Source organism: Myiozetetes cayanensis, unplaced genomic scaffold, assembly GCF_022539395.1.
Source record: "Myiozetetes cayanensis isolate MyiCay16 unplaced genomic scaffold, myiCay2020 scf7, whole genome shotgun sequence".
Classification (NCBI taxonomy): Eukaryota; Metazoa; Chordata; class Aves; order Passeriformes; family Tyrannidae; genus Myiozetetes; species Myiozetetes cayanensis.
The window spans coordinates 51687563-51708401 of record NW_026087964.1 but is presented as its reverse complement, the minus strand read 5'-3'; the positions used below and the strand labels follow the sequence as shown (position 1 = coordinate 51708401).

Genomic DNA, 20839 nt, shown 5'->3' with positions numbered 1-20839 from the left:
AACCAGACTGCAAATCAGTTGGAGTTTGTGGCTGCCTATGAGACATCTTCACTTTACTTTGTGCTCGCTTTACAGACAGACAGCATAGTCCTGAAGGAAAGGAGAGCCATTCCATGTTCTGCTGTTGTACTATAAACATCTAACGTCTGCGAGGAGAGGAGCAGATGGCTTCAGGAATCTTTTTGTCTAAATTCTGTTACTGTCTTCTCTCCCTTTCCAGATATTGATGCAAACTAAACCAGTATATACAATTGGGCAGGTCAAATATCTCTTTTATTTTTTAGATCCAGAGTTTATTTAAGAACAATTAAATAATTGATGGAACAAAACCAACCCACATTTTTAGGATGAGATGAACTTACTCAGCAGTTTCAGAAGAAATAAAGATTTCAGAGAAAATCTGTTCAGTTCTTCACTATACAGAACCTGGAGCACCATCTTTAGCTCATACCCTCTCAACAGGGGAATGATTCCTAGTTTTTCAATTAAATTAATTAGTTTTGCTCTGAACCCCTGCATGAATTCTCCCCATCTGTTTAGTGGCTCTTCCCCAGCATCACCTGAAACACACATTTAAACGTCTGCCTCGTGCTAATTGAAAGAAATTCTGCTACAGAGCCGTCAACATCTAATGCCAACAGAGGAAATTTTGCCCCAGAAAATCCACCTGGACCTATTCTCTGATGTGGGACAACAGAGCACAGACCAAACATTTTGTTTGACCCTTGAACACGGGTTGGGGACACGGGTTATTCTGCTGCCTGGAATGACTCTGAAAATGAGTTAGAATAAGGTTTTTATAATGGTTTTGTTGTCAAAGTAACGGGAGCTATTTTCTAGACTCTTCACTAAGCCATCCTAATGACAGGAGCCAAAGGCACTGCAGTAGTCTAAATAAACACAGTAATTTTTGATAATGTTCTTACTGAAGAATATATAAAAGTCAGAAAGGTAAGTCTTATGAAAGAGAACAACAAGCAAACCAAACAGATTACAGAATTGTAAAGGTATTTCTGTTATTGAAATCTCATTTATGACTATTGTCTCATTCTTATTATTTGAGTCCTGTTATACAGGAATGAAGAATAATGCTGGGACCTTTGGGCAACGCTGTTCAACTGCCACGGCAGTGAGAAGTCAAACAAACAAGCAACAATGCCTGCAAGCAAATACTTAGGAGAAACAGAAATACAAAACTCAATAGTTGGCCAAAAAACATGTCAAAACAAATCAAAATCACTGATGAATTTTTCAAGTCTTGTACCAGACCTGAAGCAATCACCCAAAATTTTCTTTCATCAGGAGGTGAAATTAGTATCTCCACAAAGGTCAAAATCAATTTTTAGTTATAAGAACAGATTTGCTATGCCAACACAGTTCTCCTTCCCCTTATTCTTACAGGCCAAATTAGCCTGCCTGAGTGTGTCACTCTCGTGTCAACAAAGAATTACTCTGTATCTTTTGCAACAAGAGGTTTCTACCTTTGACAACTACTGTGTTTGGCTTATATGGTCTGGGAGGGTTCCTGCACGGCAAGCAGACCTTCATGGACTCTTGTGACTGAGTAGGTCTTTTTTATGTGCTGTAAAAAACCCCATAGAAATACCATAAACTCCCAAACCAAGAAGTTTCCAGGCGACACAATGCTGACAATGGAAAGAAACTCCTAGTTATTTCACTAACACCCAACCCCCAATTAAACAACACTACACTTTTTCCTCTTGCCGCTTATGAGAAAGTTCTGCATGTTTCATAATACAAATCAATAAATTTGCAGCAAATTCCTACATAAGACTCTGCCTCCCATTCTCTCTTGTATAAAATCTGAAAATGTGCAAAAGCGCAAATAGGACCGCCAGCATCTCCACCTACCCTCACTTGTAAAAATAAAAACAATTAAAAAGAAGCTCTCAAACTAATCAAACACTCCTTCCCCAACTCTGGATTCTCATTAGCTTTCTGTTTTTTGAGTCCTTCACTCTTAGAGCCCTCTCTTCACCCTCGTCTCTGCAAATATAAGAGCATTTGCTCTAAACAGTTCTAATCTTACATGATCTCTCAGAGCATCACAAAAATCATTATACAACCACACGGGTTAAGGACAGAGAAAAACATTTGCTGAAGTGAGAATTCAGTCTCCATTCTCATTTCTTGATCTGAGAAAAAAAGATAATGGCTCACCCAAACTCATATTAGACCACTGAATATAAAGAGCACAAAGTGCACTTCTTTAAATTTTAAACATACATACGTATATGTGTCCTAAGTCTGTACCCAGTGGGCTTTTTTCCCCACATAATTAAGTTGCTGTTCTCTGTAAATGCTGTAACTTTATTTTTTTAGTGTCAAAGGGTGTTTGTTACTCTGTTTATCTGTGAAAAATTTGCTTCACGGGTTATTTTCTCCCAATTATCTGTGGGATTGAAAACTGGCAGTGCAAATGAAGGGCAGCACAAACCAAGGACACAGTCATTAAAAGATGAAAGAGGTTGCCCGAAGAGGCAAGATACAAGACACAGAGCTTCCATCTTTCAGTGTGCTCTGGGATGCTGACAGGAGACATATTATCACACTACAATCACAGGGAAGCAAGAGGCGGCAGTGGATGCCCATAGATACCTTGCATACATGCAGTTCCTAGCAGGGACGAGGCTGGCATTTCAAGGGTAAGGTGCCTGAAGTCCCACTTCACCTTCTACACCTGGGGACTGCACATGTTTCTGAGGATCAGACCTGCAAACACAGCAGGAACCAGTTTCAGGGACAGACAAGGAGGTGGATAGCAGAAGCAACAAGTTCAACACCACAGGGCTGCAGCACCTTCCATGTACACATTAAGCAAAGTGGGTTGTATGTGGTAGGTTAATTTTGATTGTCTCTGCTGACTCAGCAGAACTTCTGTAACACTTCAGCATATACTGCTAAATAGCTATTTACTCCCTCACTATCCAGTGAATTGATAGGACCTTACTCAGCCCAGATGGACAACAGCCTATTGTTACACTGCTTTTAGTGCAATAAGGGGTTGTCTGCCCTTTTCAGCAGTTTACCTTTTCCTACTGCTTCTTGATGCTTTTCTGCTGCCTTACACTACAACGCACCTTGATTCTGCTCATCAGCTGAGCCCATCATCCTGGGTATCTGAGCACATTTGTTGCAGCATCTGTGCTCAAGGCTATCTTGAGTTAAGGGCCTACTCCACAGTCTGACCATATCCAAAGCCTTCTCTGGCTGTATCACAACTGCCCTGAGGACAAAAACAGGGAAAAGTGCGATGTATTGTGTGTCTTATTTGTGTATTTACTATTATGTTCCTTTAAATGGCTGGTGGGGTTAGTCACACCTCTCTAGAAGGAGAAGCTCAGCTCAATGGGCCATGGGACAAATGTTGGAGCAGGAAGCTGAGAAGGAACTGAGATGTGCAGCCCCTGCAGGGAGCACCCAGTCAGGTGCCAAGGGGGACAGGATGAGAAAGACTGGAGAGAGCCAGGCAGTCTCATGCAGGTCAGGAGCCTCTGCAACCCTCATCTGCTTATTTTTATTTTTCACTATATTAAAAATTACACTCCTCATTTGCGATTTTTTTAACTCTAGGTTGTGTGGGGGTTTATTTGAAAAGCTTTTCAGTTTTTTTGTTAGTTTTTCGGGGTAGGGAAGTTTACTTTAGAAAAACATCAGATCCACCTTAAGGCTCCACCCAGCCTGAAGCCCAAGCACACATACAGACACAGATCCTCTGTACAGCCTTCCTGCTGCTGGCTATCAGGAGTTTAAGGATTTTTCCAAATGGAAGGACACACTTCAATCACCTTTTGGAAGTGAATGCACATCTATGAACCTCCTTAGCGTATCTGGCCCATACAAAATGCTGTGCAATGCACACGTGCGTGCCCTATGGGAAAAGGACCTTTATTTGTACAAGTGGAAGTCTGGGCTGCTCATTTTAATGTTAAAGCAAACACCACCAAACAAAACCCCACAGCCTCTCCTAAAACCCTTCCCAGCACTTGCCCTAGAAGCCCTTTTGAATCACGTGTGATGCCACAATACTAGATCAGCTGAAACTACCAACTGAGCCACATGAACAGCCCTGAAGAAAACTCTGCTCCACCCAGGGCTCCCAGGGTGCAGCCTGGCTCCCCACTGGGCCTCACAGCTCTTCCTCCCAGATGCTGACACTCAAGCAGAGTTGAACCAGATTTGGGGTACACCTCTGCTCCAGTTTCAGACAAAAGGGTTCAAACCAGTCCAAGTCCCATGGCTTGAGCAGAACCTTGCCTTGACACTTCAAAATGGTCCAAGGACACAGGTGTACCTAAGCAGTTGCTCAGGGACAGATGTGTGAGAATATCTGCAATCGGCTTTTAATAGGCAGGCACACAGAACAAAAACTGTGCGGTGATCAAGCATGATTCAGTTCTACCGTCCTGCTGGCAGTTACCCTACAATTAGAAAGATGTCCATCCAGAAAGGAAGTACAGCTCTGCTCTGACACAGGATGTTCTAGCCTGTGTCCCCATCTGTTCCCTGTGGGCAGCACCCATCTCGCCCTGGCCAGGAGACAAGCGGCAACCCCCACATCCAGCTCCAGCACCCAGTCACAAAGCCCTGGTGGGAGCCCGTGCACTGTTAGCAACACCATGATGTAATGCAACTTCTCTCCTGGTTGCACTTTGCTTTTAATTTCTGTCAGAAAGTCACTGTACTGGAAGGGATCACATTATCCTTTTGCATACCCTGATGCATATAGCTACTACAGTCCCACCAGGGGCTTTCACTCAGACATTCCCCCCACAAAAGCTGGGCTGGGTCTGCTGAAGATGTCACTGTCCAGTGGCCATGGCCAAAGGTAGCAGGCTGGCACGTACTGTGGACATGCTGCAAGAGCATCTTGTTTGCCTGGGAGTAAGGACGAAGTGGTTACGGATTTATGGGTGCACTCTGGTTTTGCAACTCTTCCAGGTTTCCAGAAGGAAAGTGGGGTTGCCTTGAGCTCTGACACTTTTAAAGCATGAAAAAAAGGTATTCAGAAGTGGGAGAAAATATAGTATTGAGAAGACTGCTAGAAGTCAGCATTCAGAAAGGAGACTGAAAATCTTGGTTTGAATCAAGAATTGTGGTATCATCTATCGCCATTGAAGGTTGAAGCCTTCAAAGTTCACTTCCTTCTCATGGATTAAAAGCCTTTTCCAGGAGAAGCTCAGATCCTCACATAATCATAGCCTCTAGAATCTCTCAAAAATGCCCCACACACGGTCAGAGGGCGGTGGCATGGGAAGGAACCACAGGAGGGCTGGGTGACAGCCTGAACATGCAACATCCTTCTCCCCATACCATCCCTTCCTCTGACCTCCAGCCCCATCCCGCCCCTCTACTCCCCCAATCAGCCCATGCTCCTAGGCATTCTCCCTGCTGGCAGACAGAGGCCCTGGGCAGCAAAGACAGGCACACCTCCTCCCAGGGCTACAGCACCCGGTAAAAAGTCTTTCTTCAGCAAGGTGTGTAAGTATGCACAAGTCCCTGCTGAACACTGGGCTTGCTGCAGAACACTGCCAAGAGCCTGCCAGTCTTTCTCCTCCAAGGTGAAAGGGAAGGATAAATGGCTTTATGAAAACAGCTAAATCAAACAACAACTACGCTGACCAGCAGCCAGCTGTAACAGTTGCATAAGCTACACTGACATTCCTTCCTCATATCCTGGGCCACCCGAGAGGGGATGTGACATGCAAGTAAAACCCACACGGACATATAGTTTATTCCTTTTTTTCTTTTTTTTTTAATTTCATGTTATTATGTTTAGCCTCATTTTTTATCAACAGGTTTTTCTTATTTCAGTATCTGACACCAGAAGTCATTTTTAAGGAAACACAGCCTGACTTCAAGGGTAAGCCATGTTTCAGGAGGAACGTCTGCGTGTACACCCCTGACACATGCACACAAGAGGAAACCAGCAACCTGCTGTCCACATCAGGTGACTCCATTTCACATAGCCTCACTGCCACAGTATTTTTCTTTAGCTTACTATTTAGTAAAAACAAGAAGGGGTGTTTGAGGCATGTGAACAGGACGCTTTCAAACACCACTTTCATGTTTGATGTTGAAAGCAACAGAATTTCTAGCAGACCAAGTGGGAATTTCACTCCTTATCTATCCTGCTATCTTCTCCTGTCTGATAAAAGTATGGTGAAATCTAACCCCTCATTAATGCATTTCATGCAGCTGAAAGCTTTTGAATGTTGACAGCTGACAAACAAAAGCCCTGTTTTTTGTGAGAGCAGTTTAACAGTAGCCAACAATAAATACCTTTTTCCCAAACAGCAATGCCAACTATAAAGCAGAGTGATCATCTTTAGGGATGAAAGCACAATGCTGGCTTAGTGCCCATGCAATTCTTGCTTTCTCAGCTATGACTCTCAGACAACTAGCAACAACCAGGATGATAAGGTTTATGTGGATATCCATCTCTTGTAAGCTGGACCAAGACCAAAATCACATTTCTGTGGTCAGGAGAATGTAACTACTGCTGAGTAGGTGTGTCATGGAAAGGGTGGCTCTAGGGACAAAGGATGTTATATACTTCTAACATGCTTTCCGATCCTCAAAAGAAGTTTCCTGAATTTCATTATGACCTCCTTAAGAGTATTCCCCCAGTGCACTGAATACAAACACTCATCTCATGGCTGAAGCATCCCTGGCAGAGGAGCTGCTAGGCTAGATAATTAGGCCTGATTTGCTGCTGAATAATCATATTATCAGTGCCCAGAGAAATGTATTGTAGCAGCAGTTCTTGTTTTAAAACCAACCTTGCAAGTAAGGAAATTTTGCCTTGGAAGAGCTGATGGCAGGATCAATGTCTTTTGCATAAAGTAAAATCCAGTGATACTGTTTAACTCTCACATGCTGCCTGAGAAAATTAAGTTCTCCTCATATATCATTTTAATGAAGATGCTGGGCTTAGTATTAGAGAAGGGAAGAGATCTTTACATAACAGGCACCTGGTAAAGGACATATCCATTGTCATTTACAGGCGTTATCCTAACGGAAAAGAACTACTCCAAATGGCATGTAATTAGAGAAGAAGGATGTAGTGCCTAACCAGTCATTACTGTAACAGAAATTAGCCGTACTGTGTGATTAACCTAAGAAAGGCATGATGATGATCTCACCATCTCTGCTCTTGTCTCCTGGCTATCAGAAAACACAACTAATGCGAATAAAGGCTGGCAGCTGAAACAGCTATTACTGTAGCTTTATTTTTCTTTTAGAAAAAAAAAACCCAACAGTTAAAAATATCTTGCCTTCTTCCTGCTGCCACCTCAGCAGTTGCTTCCTGCTTTTTCACGTTGTCACTTTGCTCTGCTGTTTTCTGTCACTGACAATAAGAGCAGCAAAAAGAACAAAATAATTTCCTTAGTAAACCGCCTCCTGCTAAACACCTTCTCAAAAAAAACACGAGAGGAAGCTCCATGTGCTGGGCCACTTTCTGTCTGATGTATTGAGGCTCTGCAGGAAACCAAATGGCTGCAGGTTGGAGGCCTTTGCTGTTCAGGGATAAAAATCGGAGCAATTCTGTGGTATCTTTACAATGCTGGTAAATGCTCTTTTGAGGGCAATGACTCAAACCTGTATGATCAGCTAAGGACTCTAACCTGCTCACCTCAGCCACTCAAGCTTTCAGTATGACTTCAGTGAGACCATTACATGGAAAGCTGTCACCTCAGACTCTTCTTTTTTTTTTCACTTGAGGCTATACACTTTATTTTGTTGAACATTGATCCTGCGGAAATTGGACAAAACCAGAGATCAGTGCCTCATTTGTTATTTTTTTTAACTGATGAAGTACTGCATGTGGGACATGGGGAAAGTGGGATGTGCTAACTGAGCAGGGACAGGATGACACACCCTAAACGGCACCTTGCAAAACCAGGAAAACCAACACATGTCATGCACTGCAGATAATCAGTGACACCATTGTTCTTTATATCCAGGAATGACGGAACAGCCTAATGGTGTACAAAGCACTGTAGGCATGTGAGGGCTTCCAGTCACCTGACTCTAATGAAGGTAAATGCTAGATATAAACATTACAACTATAAACCACAGCATGTCTTCTTTGGTTTCCACCCAGTGCTGACAGAAGGTGTTGAAAGACACATCAGAGAAACCTTCTAGAGGACAGCAACTGCCACTGTGGCAGATCTGATCAGGTAAAATTGAGAGAAACCTGCTGTTCTGGCTCTTGGCTTGAGCAAAAGGAGGCGCTGGCACTGACAACAACTCAGCAGTGGTAAAAATCGACCCTTCAAAACTTACATCGCTAACTTGGGAGTCCTGAAATTCACTATACAGCCAGAGAGCTCCTCAGGATAAAGAGAGGGTCTTAAGTCTCCTCCATCCACCACTTACATGTGCTTGAACAGAGAAACTGCAGTGCTTCCTCTGGGTGAAGAAGCCAACTCAGTCACCAAGTCACTCTCTCATCACCTCCACTTTCCTGCGGCAAAGAAAAACACCAACAGCTGTGCTGTATGACGGCTTATTTTAGGAACAACTCATTATTTGCAGTCTATCCCACAGGTGTCTGATAGCAATAGCTTTTTAGAGTTGCCCTTGCCGGCAGCCCAGGCGTATAAAAATCACTCAACACTAACAATCGAAGGAACCATCCTCACTTCTTTTAGAATTGTTTCCTAACAATGGCTTATTCAAAACCTGCATTTTTATCCATAGATTCAATGTGCTTCTATCCTTCCAGCCCCAACAAGGGCGGGGGCTAAGGTACCTAACTGTCTACAACATTTTATACTATGCTTTAAATATGATTTTCACAGGCTTAAGAATAATTACATTCTCTGCTTCTGAATTCTTAAAAATCTCAGTCTCAGCTCTTAAGACAAATCCTCTTTTAGTATCTGAGACCTGGGAAGTCCCATCTGTGTCAGAACCAAACTAAACCCAGAAACACTGCCCCAAGACAGACAATATTTAAGATAGAGCAATGCAAAATCTGGAGACTAGTTCAATAAAACATGCTGGAAACAGAGACACAGCATGTCTTGTTCCGTAAACCCTCTCAAAACTAGTAATAGTATTGGGAGTCACTTACTGGAGGTGTCACAAGCCAAAGCTTTGCCTGTTGCAGTATGGCACAGCTGTATCCATACTCTGGACCTCTGCCTTATCCATTCCAGACGTACACTCTGGTCTGTACCCTGGAACTCTGCAAGGCCACGATGGCTTATACCAGGTTAATGTGACATTCCCACTCCTGTCAAAGGGAGCTAGAATTTGAGATTTACACTGAATCTATTGCTGGGCATACCTCTTCTCACTTCCTCTACACTAAAGACAGGCATATTTACATTTACATTTCACTTCAGGTGACTGAAGCAACTGAAGCATACTGTGATGGAGGTAGTGGTAAAAAAACATTAACTTTGACTTGAACCACTGTCCTTCAGGATGATTGCCAAATTGGTTAATAAGTATAATTAGCATTAATTAAAATGACAGCTCAAACAAGATGTATCACATCTAAGTTTAACAGTCTCGGCTTTACTGACGCTGGCTGCCTCAACCACCTGGCCAAGCCCAAACCAGACATTCCCACGGGCAGCGTGACTGGCACTCACCATGGCAGCTATCCCTCCAGCTCACCTTCCAGCTTCTCAAGCTACACACAGCAAGCAAAACATGCCCTCAAGCATTCAAAAAGATTTGGCAGCCCCAAGGAATTACTGAGTTTATCACCAAATGCCCAGCATCTCCCATCAGGCTACACTCTTTACTCCTCTTTGGAGCAGTTTCAGCTGCCCTTGCTCGAGCTGCCAGCATATTTAATCTGCAAATCTTAGAAGTGAGCTGAGGTCAGGTTATACCTTGCTAGAGCACAGCTGTGAGCGAGCAGGGCTGTGCGATAGCTTTGTCCTTGTTTCTAAGTCAGCTGGAGTGGAAGCTGGCAGGGTGTGAAAAAGGATCATTCACAGCTTAGGGTTTAATTACTGGACTCGCATTGAACATCAATGCCTCATGCACAGAGGCGTGAGCAAGAAAACACATGGCAACCTTGGAGCCAGTATGAAAATCCAGACTAGATGGTTTATTTCCACACAAGACCTCCTTGAAGATAAGTACTAGATACTTCAACCAATCATCTGACAGCTGTGAATGCACAGTAGGCTTCCTACCACAATTTACTTTTATTGACATCCTATTTATGGATACAATTCATGTTACCACAAAGTATGCATACTTACATGATTGCAGGTAGACATACACATACATATAAACTTTGATAGATGCTAACACAAAGATAGTCATCTAGCCTAATCTGAGTGATTAAAGCCAGGCACTGAAATCAAAGAAGTCTGATGCTCAAAAGTGCTGAATAATCAGAACTACCAGTAAAGCCAGTAGGATTCAAAAGTTTCTTACTATTTTTGAAAATATTTTGAAACTTTTATTCCAATTCTTATCCAAGAAACGCCAGAAGGCTCTGACATTCTCTGCGGTTTTGTTGGATGCTACATGTGAGCACAGAGATACTAAACATTCATTGCTTAAGCAGGCAAGATACTGAACTGAGGTAGGAACTGGTACATTTTCTGCCTCTTCCTTAGAAGCTAACACAGCTGAAGATCACAGAGAAAACTATGCAACAGTCAGTGTCTAATGCCAGTGGTTTAACTACAGAACACCCATCTCTTACATCTCATCATCTACTACTAAGACCTGTGTAATCATGAGCACAGCAACCTGGCTTCAGCGATGCACCTCTGCAACATCACCAGAAAAAACACTCAAAATGGGTGTCTCCCCCTGCTAGATTCCTGCCATATAGCAAGTCCTGAATCTATGAAGAGGGAAAGCAGACTGGTACCTCTGTTAAAGCAAAAGCCAGAAAACCAAACAAGTGTAGAGAATATGCTGCTGCTAGCATTTGTGAAGAAAAAACCCAAAACCCACAAAACCACCATCTCAAAGCTGAGTAAGCAAAGGATGTTACAGACCTAGGAAGGCCATCCACCCAAGAAAAGTACTTGCAAATACTGCAGATCCGCATGTGTTCACACAAGGAGGTAAGCACTTTTGGAAAGGGCTCTGTTAATGCTCTTGCTCTTCAGAAAGCTCAGGCAGGGCATGGGATCAGATGGGATATGAACGCAGGACAAGCAAGAAGTCTAAACAGGGCAGTAGTCAATGAGATACTGAGCCGATGACTCAATTGTCTTTTCTTCTTACAGATGAACTGCTTCTCTTGCAGAGAGCAACTATTGCAACTTGTTCTGAAAGACCTTTTCTACAAACCTGTAGTCTGTGTGCTTGAGCAAGGGGACTCAGAAGCAACGAAGAACAAATGAAATATGTGGACAGAGGCAGATTGGGTCAGAGGACCAAGTAAGTCCAGGGTACAGAGCTATGAAACTAAGTGCAATTTATCAAGTATTCACTGTATAACTATATGATCAAATGCCCAGGCCACATTCCAAGAAACCTGGCTGTCAGTAAGGTGACAAGCCTGCACACCTCCATCCCTGCTCAGCTACTGGTCAGCACAGTCCAGGTAATTACTACAGCCTGATTTTCATTCTCTCAGCTCTCTTCACTCTGCTCCCTAATCTATTTATTAACAACCCTAAACCACATGTGTAGGCAGCCACAGAGAAACTGTTGGGTTTGTTCTACTCCAAGTTGACAGGAGAAAAACATTTTTGCAAATGCAGACTGCCATGGGAGGTCATTTGAGAGAGACAGATGTGTGGTTAGCACTGCAGATGGGCTGGAAAATCCCCCACTACCGCTTCAAAACTCTTATCCTTTTCCTTGCCCAGGAGGACAGAAAACACATTTTATCCCCTCATGTGTGGGGGCTTTCCCCTTTATTTTAAGGGAAAAACTGCAACATCTGGAAAATCATTAGCCCGCTGGCCTTCTCTCTAACAACTAGGTGAAATGGCTCAGTTTTGAATGTCAAGATTAGCATGCCTCAGTTTCTCCCACAAAACTAGAGTGTTAATGCTGACCTTGGGAACACCAGCCTTCTCCCACGTGAGCTCAGTAACTTCATTCCATTTACGAGGCTGACAGATCTCTACAACTGCTGATTGAATTCTGTCTGGTTAAGAAGGCAGGAGAAGATAAGGGGTGAAGGGGGAGACCTGCTCTTTCAGAAAACAAATGAGGATGTGCAGGGGAAGGTAAGTTGGTTGGTTCTTGTGATAGAGGAATTTTTGTCCCTTCGCCAACTGGACCTAGGTTTGAATGCTCCTCCAGCACTGAATCCCCATCTGCCTCTTACTGCATGCTCCTTGCCAGACCATTTCACAGCTTCATATAGCTCAAGGCCAGGAAACTGTTCATAAATGGATGTTTTAAAATAATCTTTTAAAAATGATGCTATACCATGGTGCAAAAGACAGTTTTAACACTGCTTAAATATTTGGGGTGTTGACCGTGTTCCTACATCTTGCTACCTCATGTTGCACGCTCAACTTGAGCATTGTTCTGTCTTTCTAAGCCTCTGAAGAGTATTTTCCCCCATTTCCTGATTTTTTTTTTTTTTTTTTTTTGGTAATCTATTAGGTCTCTTTCTTTCAATGGTTGACCAAGAAAGCTGCTCTGTGATCATACAGAAAGTATTTTTCTGTGTATTGGGAAATAAGAAAAAAAAATAAAAGGAAAACAAATAGACTAAATAGACTTAACTAAAAACAAATGTGTACGTGCCTGCTCCCTTTTCAGTCAGAAACAGGAAACCCTCTCAAGAAAGGCAGACTTAGTCAGGAAGTGTATATAACCAATTAACCATTTCAACAGTCAAGAGTGAAGCAGTTAAAATCAAGACCAGGTGACTACAAGAGATTTACCCCAGCTAAATTCTGTTCACAGAGGTCAGCTCAAGAGCCCATGGATGAAATTTCACATGTAACACACAAAGTCAGCCTTCAAGAGGAGAGAGAAATGGAAAAATACTGCATTAATTCAAGGAGCAATATATATCTATTGTCACATGCATTTCTTCTTCAAAATACTCTTTAAAACTAAGCTAACGGGTCTAACCCAAACCACCTCTAATCACGTCTTCAACTCCACAGTGTAAAAGCTTAGTGAGAGCCATCATATGATCTGCTACAACACAGACACTTTTACACACATGTTTCCACTCAAGATATGAGATGCTGAACCATTAACCCAACCAGAAAAAGGTTCAAAGAAGCATCAGGAAGACTGCAGGAAGCAATCAGAACAGTCCTTTCTGCAATCAGATAGAAGAACCGAGAAGGTCGTGAGTGACAAGACCTGCTCAGTGTCTTTTTCCCCTGCAAATTTTCTACCACTCTGGTCTTTCTTAGATTCAAGGATAGGAAGCTATTGCAACAAACTATTGCATAGGAAACTTTGGGTTTGGAACCTTCTGCTCACTCACTGCATCAAGCACACTGGATACGGGTTCCAGACTTGCAGAAGTTTGGTACAATCAAACTTTTTACTCTTGAGAGTTCATTATCATCATTATCCGCTGTTTAGGGTGCACCATTGCTCTGTTCAGTGTTCCAGCCAGAACTATTTCAGGACCATCACTAAAGACTGTAGAGGACAAGGATTTCAAAGCGTATGCCACTGGCTGGCTGAAGTATCACAGCTGAATATTCTGTCCATTCATCTCTACCTCATCTGCTCTACATTCACTATGAATCAGCTAAGATAGGATGACTGAAAGGATGATGTTGTTTGGCTTCCTGTCAGAATGGCAACTATGTTGTTTGGAACAATTTCATGTTAATTTAATAATTCTGGTTATATACATCTGGTAAAAGGCCAAATTTATACCTAATATGAACTACAGCAAGTCCATTAATGGGGTTTGCATCAAAGGAATTACAGCCTTTAACTTCAAGGTCAAATTTCACTGACGCTTATGTGATTTTTACAATAACAGGTGTGGTTCTGATTGCCAACTAGTTGAACTTGGGGTCATTAAAGACTAATTTAATTGCTGAAATTGAGATTATAAATCACAATGAAAAAGAAGAAAGGTTTCAACAGACAAATATGAGACAAACTGAGGCTGAGTAGGTGGGATTCATTAGTCACCAGAAGGCAAGCTCTGCTCATGAAGGAACAACACCACATGGGTTGTGTTGGAGCATCCATACGGATGGAAGTGATGAGTAACCGCAAATAACACTTTTACAGAGCTCATTACTAGGGATCATAGTATTAGAAATGTAATGTAATTAAAGCGTGTTTTCTTGGTAGATGCTTAAAACTATTATTAGCTTTGTCGCGTCCTTTTACTTCAATTTTCTTCTAAAGCTTTTTGAGAAGCAGCTCAGACATTGTGTGGGCTTTCTCCTTGTCATCTGCATGTTTGAGTTGGCTGCTGGTAGGAAGATCTGCTCATATTCCTGCAGGCATGCCAATCTGGATACGGCAGACACATACAAATAGTCTGCATGCAGTAATCTAGCTAAAAAAAAAAACCACCAAAAAACCCAAAAAACCCCAACAAACCCAAACAACCCACCCCCCCAAAAAAAACCCCAAACTCCACAAACAAATGCACAAAAAAAACCCCCCAAACAAACAAACCAACCACCAACACCCACCCCCCAAAAAAAAAAAAGAGCCAACAAAACCCCAAAACACCCTAAGACAAAACAGGGTGCTATCTTATTAATACATTCAGTCCCTGCATATTCTCATTGGGAGCAAGTGTGAGTGTGCTTATTGTCCATTTCTTTGGCAAGCCTCCTCCCACCTTCCTGTCCCCTCCAGCATGGAAAACTGTAATTTTAAAATAGGTCATTTTATTATGAAAATATGTTTTCCAAGCAATATTCCCCTGAGGCCCTTCATATTAAGAGCATCCTTTGAACTGGATAAATACTGTTCTCCTATTTCCCAATATCATCTGCACATGCCTCTGTGATAATGGCCAAGCATGGTCCAGCTGGAAGCAATTCTCAAACAGACCATGTAATAGAAGAGAATCTCTGAAGGAAGGCTCCCAGGCCTTATAGGATATTATCTGATTTTATTGCACTGGGGCCCCATGACTTGAGGTTTGTGGATTGTTCCCTGTAAGCTGATGCAAACACTGAACCCAGACAGGAGGTAAAGACCTCTCTTCTTACCAAAGGCAAGACCATCTCTGTTAGTTTCTATGCCTGCTATATGCAGGAGGAAACTGCTTGTCCCTTCCCCTTCCATCAAGCTAATTGAGACTCAAGCAATCAATAAAGGCTGGATTAATTCCTGAGTGCCAAAAGCACAAGCAGCTAAATTAATGAAGCTAATCCTTTTGTAATACCCATTTGTTAAAACTTTTGTCTGCATCTCCTGATGGAGCTTGCTTGACTTGAGAGCTCCAAAATGAATGAACATCTTTTATTCCTCAGTCACAGTCTGCAGTGCATCCTCATGTGTTTTTAGCACTGCTAGCACATGGCCAGAACCACAGGCTGAATTTAGCTGATGAACCCCCATGTTCTCAGGCATGAGATAACAGCACAAATTCTGCACAGTCCTGACCCAAAGGCATCACATGTTGGTACGGTCTTCCAAGTCTAATCAGCTCTTGGCTGAGGTAGGTGAAAGCACATTTGAAGTCACTAATGCTTGTTCTTATGGCATGAACAGGTTTATTTGAAGAACTGGACAGCAGGTAGGGACTGGCCACTTTATTCTGCCATACCATGGACTTGAGATGACTCTTTGAAATACCACTTGCCCTTTCTGTGAAAATGCCTTTGGTGCTGGAACTAAGAACTGTCAAATGTTACCACAGCTGAATTTGTACTTGGGATACCTATCCCTATGAACTGAATAGAAAGTGTATTTTATTTTTATACAGTATTGAAACAACAGATCTTGTAAAGCTAGTGTTTAGCTTGAGCAGAAATCTGAGTTCTCAAACTCATGCAAACCTTCATAGCCTCTTTTCTGGTTTTTAACAGATATTCCCAAATTATTAACCTCAAGGGGAGGATTAACATATTTTAATAAATATGGAGATGCTGTGGTATGCTGCAGCATACCACATTATAAGGAGTTGTGAAATACCAGCCTTTCAGAGTAGAATAATTCTGTCATCTTGTTTCCATACTGCTCTTCTCAAGAGCATCATCTTTCTGACAAGTATTTTATCACATTACTTCTACCTCTTACTACACTCCCCAGAAAGCTTATTATATTTCATAATTTTCTTAATGATTCATCTCAAGCCTAATCTTTCAATTGCATGAAGTTTTTCTTGAAACTGATGCTTCAGAGAAAGGAGAGTGACATGAATAAAAGTGACCCTTTAGTTTATTCAATACTAAGGGGTGATTATCCTTCAACACTTTCTAGCCAAAGGTCTAGCTAACTCCAACAGCCAGACTGCTTCTAGGAGAGCTGATCTAGGAAGATTTATAGGACTTTTACACCTCTCTGCTTCCTGAAGTTGGGACCTGGTGATATCTAATTCATTTCTCTATGTCCAAAGGCCATCCTAAAAGCTGCTCTGAATTGTAGCTCCAGCAGTCTAAGAAACTGGGGCCTTGCTAAAATGCAAGTGCCCTGTCCACATCATCTTCTTTGATAGAAGATTCCTTATCTAGTCCATTATACCAACTTTCCAGATTTACTATGTTGTTTGATCCTGTTTTTGGCAAAACTCCACAGTCAGAGTCCTAGGATCCTATGGAAAGGGAGGAACTGTTCCCTGAGCGCTCAGCAGACAAGCTACTTTTTGAACTAAGATCTCACTGGCAGCACACCTTCACCACTCCAGGACTTCAAAGTGTTTTACAGTTTCTTTACTATGACAAAATGACTGCCTGCAAGCAGAAAATCCCCTTCAGTCAGGCTGGCTTTCAGTTAAGGGACACTGCTCACCCCAAAGCTGCCAGACACAACATTTCCCTGACCAGAGAAACCATACAGCAGCTCTACCTGCTACCAACAGGAACACTAATCTCTTCCCAAACCCATGTAAAATCAGATTAGTAACCAGTCTACTATTCTTTTCCTTCTCTGTTTCACCCAGGAAAGGAAAAATCCATCCATCTGAAACTTATGCCTAACCAAGTAATTTTTTTTTTTTTCACATAAATGTTAGTGAATTGACTCCTGTTGATCAAATGTAAGGTAAATAGCAGATCCTTTGTTATCCTGTGTTGGAAATTCCTGCTGTTTCCATGATAACATCTTGACTGATTGCTCAGCTTTCTAGTGATTATTGCATGGAACAGCAGGTATAGTCTTGCATGTAAAAAGGGGTCCTGGAGTCACTGGAAAATTTCTGAATTAATTCTTCACTGACTTCACTGTCATCATTTGAGATAAGCCATTGCTTTTTATAGTATCCTTTTAAGATTAGTCATAATGTAGCATAGTATTCATGCTCTCTATTTGAATTTGTTGGGGGGTTTGCATGAAAAGCAGTAAAAATAATTGCACAGTTCCTTGTTTCATTTTGCCTTTTTTTCCTTTTTTTGAATTCTTTTAAAAACTGAGCTTTTTGTTTGTTTACACATTAGCATCAACTGGGAAAGAGATTTTCACCACTAGAATGCAATCTGGGATGCCGATCTCAATAGCCAATATTTGTTCAACTTTCTCCAAAAGAAGAAGAAAGCCACATGTGCATATAAAAAGCCATCCTCTTTTTCAGGACAAAGTGCCCACTGGTGATAATTGCATGATGATTTTGAAGAGCTGACAATATTAATTACCACCACTGAGCTCCAGCAGAATCTCAAGATACAGATGTCCCAGAGAGAATCCAAGCAACCACTGATTACTTCCCAAAATTTTTAGAAGCACCTTGTCCGTTTAGCAGAAAAAAATAAGAAAAAAAAGCCAGAAAGTTGGCAAATAGTAAGATATGCCTGAATATTTGGTCACTACATTCTGCTTATGTTTGGTATATGCTTTTTTCAAACAAAAAGAATACTTCTGGTTGCAGGCAGTCTTCAAGTAACCTCTCCTACACTACTGACTTCAGTCCTAATCTATGCTTTAGTTGAACAAATACATAGTTGTAGCTGATTGAAGCACTGAGATAGCTTTATGAGCTCTTGCTGGAATTTGCCAGACTGCCAATGCTTCAGGAAACATTGCTCTTCCCCCCATTTGTGTGTGCATTAATGCATAGGCACACAAATGAGAGGGCATAAGTTATTCCTGTGTAAGTCTGATCAATCCATAGACAATATGAATCATTTAAAATTTAGCAATGCTGCTGCTCTCTGGATCAGAAGGTTACCAGACCACAGTGAAGATTCCTGTCTAGCAATGTGCTTCACATCTATTTTATCACAGTTGAGTTTGTTTCCTTAGCAGTGACTGTGAGGGTTGCACTGAGGTAGAGATGATAAATATCTCAGAATACGTTCTTCTTGTGGTCCTCTTCTAAAAAACTTTTTTTCCACTCTCTCAGCAGAATATTTCTTATCCAAAGCTAGACAACAGTGATATAACTTAGCTTGGGAAGTGAATTGTTATCATTTGCCAAGTGATACAAACTTTTTGTCTCAACTCAAGAGCTGGTTTCCCATGTTAGATAGAGATACTAATAGTAGCTAGAGATGCTGATGGCACAGATACTAATAGTTTAACAAAGCACTGGGGTGCCTGTCTCCTCCTTAATTCCCTCTTGTTCTTCTAAGAAAAAGACTGTCAGAGGGAGGGAAACAGGCAAAGAAACAAGGAAACTCAACTGTTAGTACGTTTTACTAATGTATAATAAATACAGTAAAATAAACAGTAGAAGTAACGGGTGTTGCCAACACTTATAGTCACAGATGTAACAGAAACACTCTTTTTCCGCGATCATTCAATATAGAGCTGTACCTTCTTGGATGTCTGGTTGATACTGGTTGTGGTAATAGCCTCCATACCTGCCACCAAGTTTTGTTACACAGGATCACGGAGTCAGAAATGGGGGCGAGCGAGGGAAAGAATTCAGTATCTGTCCTCTGTGGACACAGCTGTAGCGCCCTTCTACCACAACTCATTGTAATATTCGTGATTCTTGGCATTCTTCCCTTGACTTAATTGTTTTCCTCACGTACATGTGTCCACTGACAGAGGACAAATAGGGGCAAAGTGATATTAAGGCTGATTCCTGATTATCTGGTGCCCGCCTTTCCCTTCACCTCTCTCCTCCACACACCACATGGAGTTCCAAGTGTTGGCATTGCATTTTTTTCTCTACTTACTCAGCAGCATGCTGACACCTCTACCCTCTAGGATCTGCTGCCAGTTTACAAATGTGAACTCTTAGCCACAGGCTCCCAAGAGACAAATCGCTCAACGTTAATAAGTAACTGATCATGTGTGATTAAATTTTTAATCGGTACCAGCCCTTGTTTCTATAGAACTGTTACCAAGTTCAAAGTCCATGTATATAATAAAACAGATATACATAGACCTTTACTATTTTTACTATTTGCAAAAGTAAACTGTACTCAGATATGCTCTCAAACGGTTTTCCTACTCGACAGTAATTTAATTTAATTCAGACCATGTCCAGAACTTGTTTTCCTTCAGTAAAATTACCAATCTTTCTTTTTTTGTTCTCTCAAAAAGGTTATGTTTACCTAAATGATCCAACATGTAAGACCAAATAGGGGATCAGTTTAGGCATCCTGTCACATAGGACTAAGGCTTACAACGAGGGCACCAAATTCATATCCAAGGTTAATACAGAAACAACTCTGGGAGGTTTTTGTTATACTTCTAACCTGCCATAATAATACGAAAATACTGCCAGTAACATCACAACTAATTTTAAAGAATTTTACACTAATAGAACCAGTTCATAAAACTTTCATAACTGCTGTACAGTGTTATCAGCTATGAAGTCTGTTACATACCCTTAGATAATGTCAGCTCTTAATCCAGGATTGCTCTTAAATCCACAAAGGCATCAGATTTAGCCTGTATCCCAACTCTGCCTTTAATGTGGGAGTTATAAATTAAGAAGTGATGCACTGCTAGAAGCGCAATCATGAGTTATGAAATGTCGCTCTGTAGCTGTGAGACTGGAAGCAGCTTGCTTGTACTCCTACATCAGTGACGATTTCACAAATTGGAGGCAGGATGTTGTTCTCCTTAGCTCTGGCTGCATCTGAGAGAGGGAGTTTATGTTGTTAAAAATAAAGATGGCAGTAACAGCTGCAGGACCCGAATCTGACAGGTTTTACTACTGCCAAAATATTTTGCTAAAGAAGTCTGTCTAATTCTAACCTAGCACTTTCTGGACAGACACTTCTGGACAGCACTTCTGGACAGTCTGAGACTAAAAAATACTATCTTCTGTCTGTCTGTCCTGGCCCTGTAGGATTAATTAACAGCCACTAATCTTAATGCAGGGCTAACCCTGGACAGATATCATAAACTCAGAAATTTGTAACTTTTGGGACCCTATAGAAAATACAGATATTCTTCTGATTGTGAAAGGAGTTGAAGAGAAGGTACGACCTCGAGAAGAGAAAGCCTATGTTGAAAAAACTCAGATATCCCCTAATTTGGGGTACAGAAGCTGAGTTTGAATGTGTGAGAGAAAGATACCTCTCAGGTAATAATGCTTCAAAATTTCATATATACAATTGTATAAACAATTGACAAACAATTCCTAAGATTCTGACACCAGCCTGTAGAAAATTCACCATAATTCTAGAGCTCAGTGATACTTTATTCAATCAGATGTGATATCTGAACTTTGTAATGACTTTTCAGACCTTTTACGGGTCCATCGCTATTTATACTTAGTGAAATTTTCTGAAGAGACATTTTCAGGGACTTGTAATGAAAAAATCTTCATGAAATTCAAGAACGTTCACTGTCC

At 41.5% G+C, this 20839-nt stretch overlaps 1 protein-coding gene across 4 annotated transcripts in view; it reads right to left on the bottom strand.

Annotated features, from left to right (window-relative positions):
* GPRIN3 (GPRIN family member 3) overlaps positions 1 to 20839 on the bottom strand; it is a 34617-nt gene that overhangs the window by 10503 nt on the left and 3275 nt on the right. For 2 of the 4 annotated variants that reach the window (XM_050338353.1, XM_050338354.1), the window contains exon 2: positions 2620 to 2733. The exons of the other annotated variants lie outside the window; for them this stretch is intronic. The gene's annotated coding sequence lies outside the window, so the exon portion shown is untranslated. The remainder of the gene's footprint in view (positions 1 to 2619; positions 2734 to 20839) is intronic. 4 annotated transcript variants of the gene reach the window in all.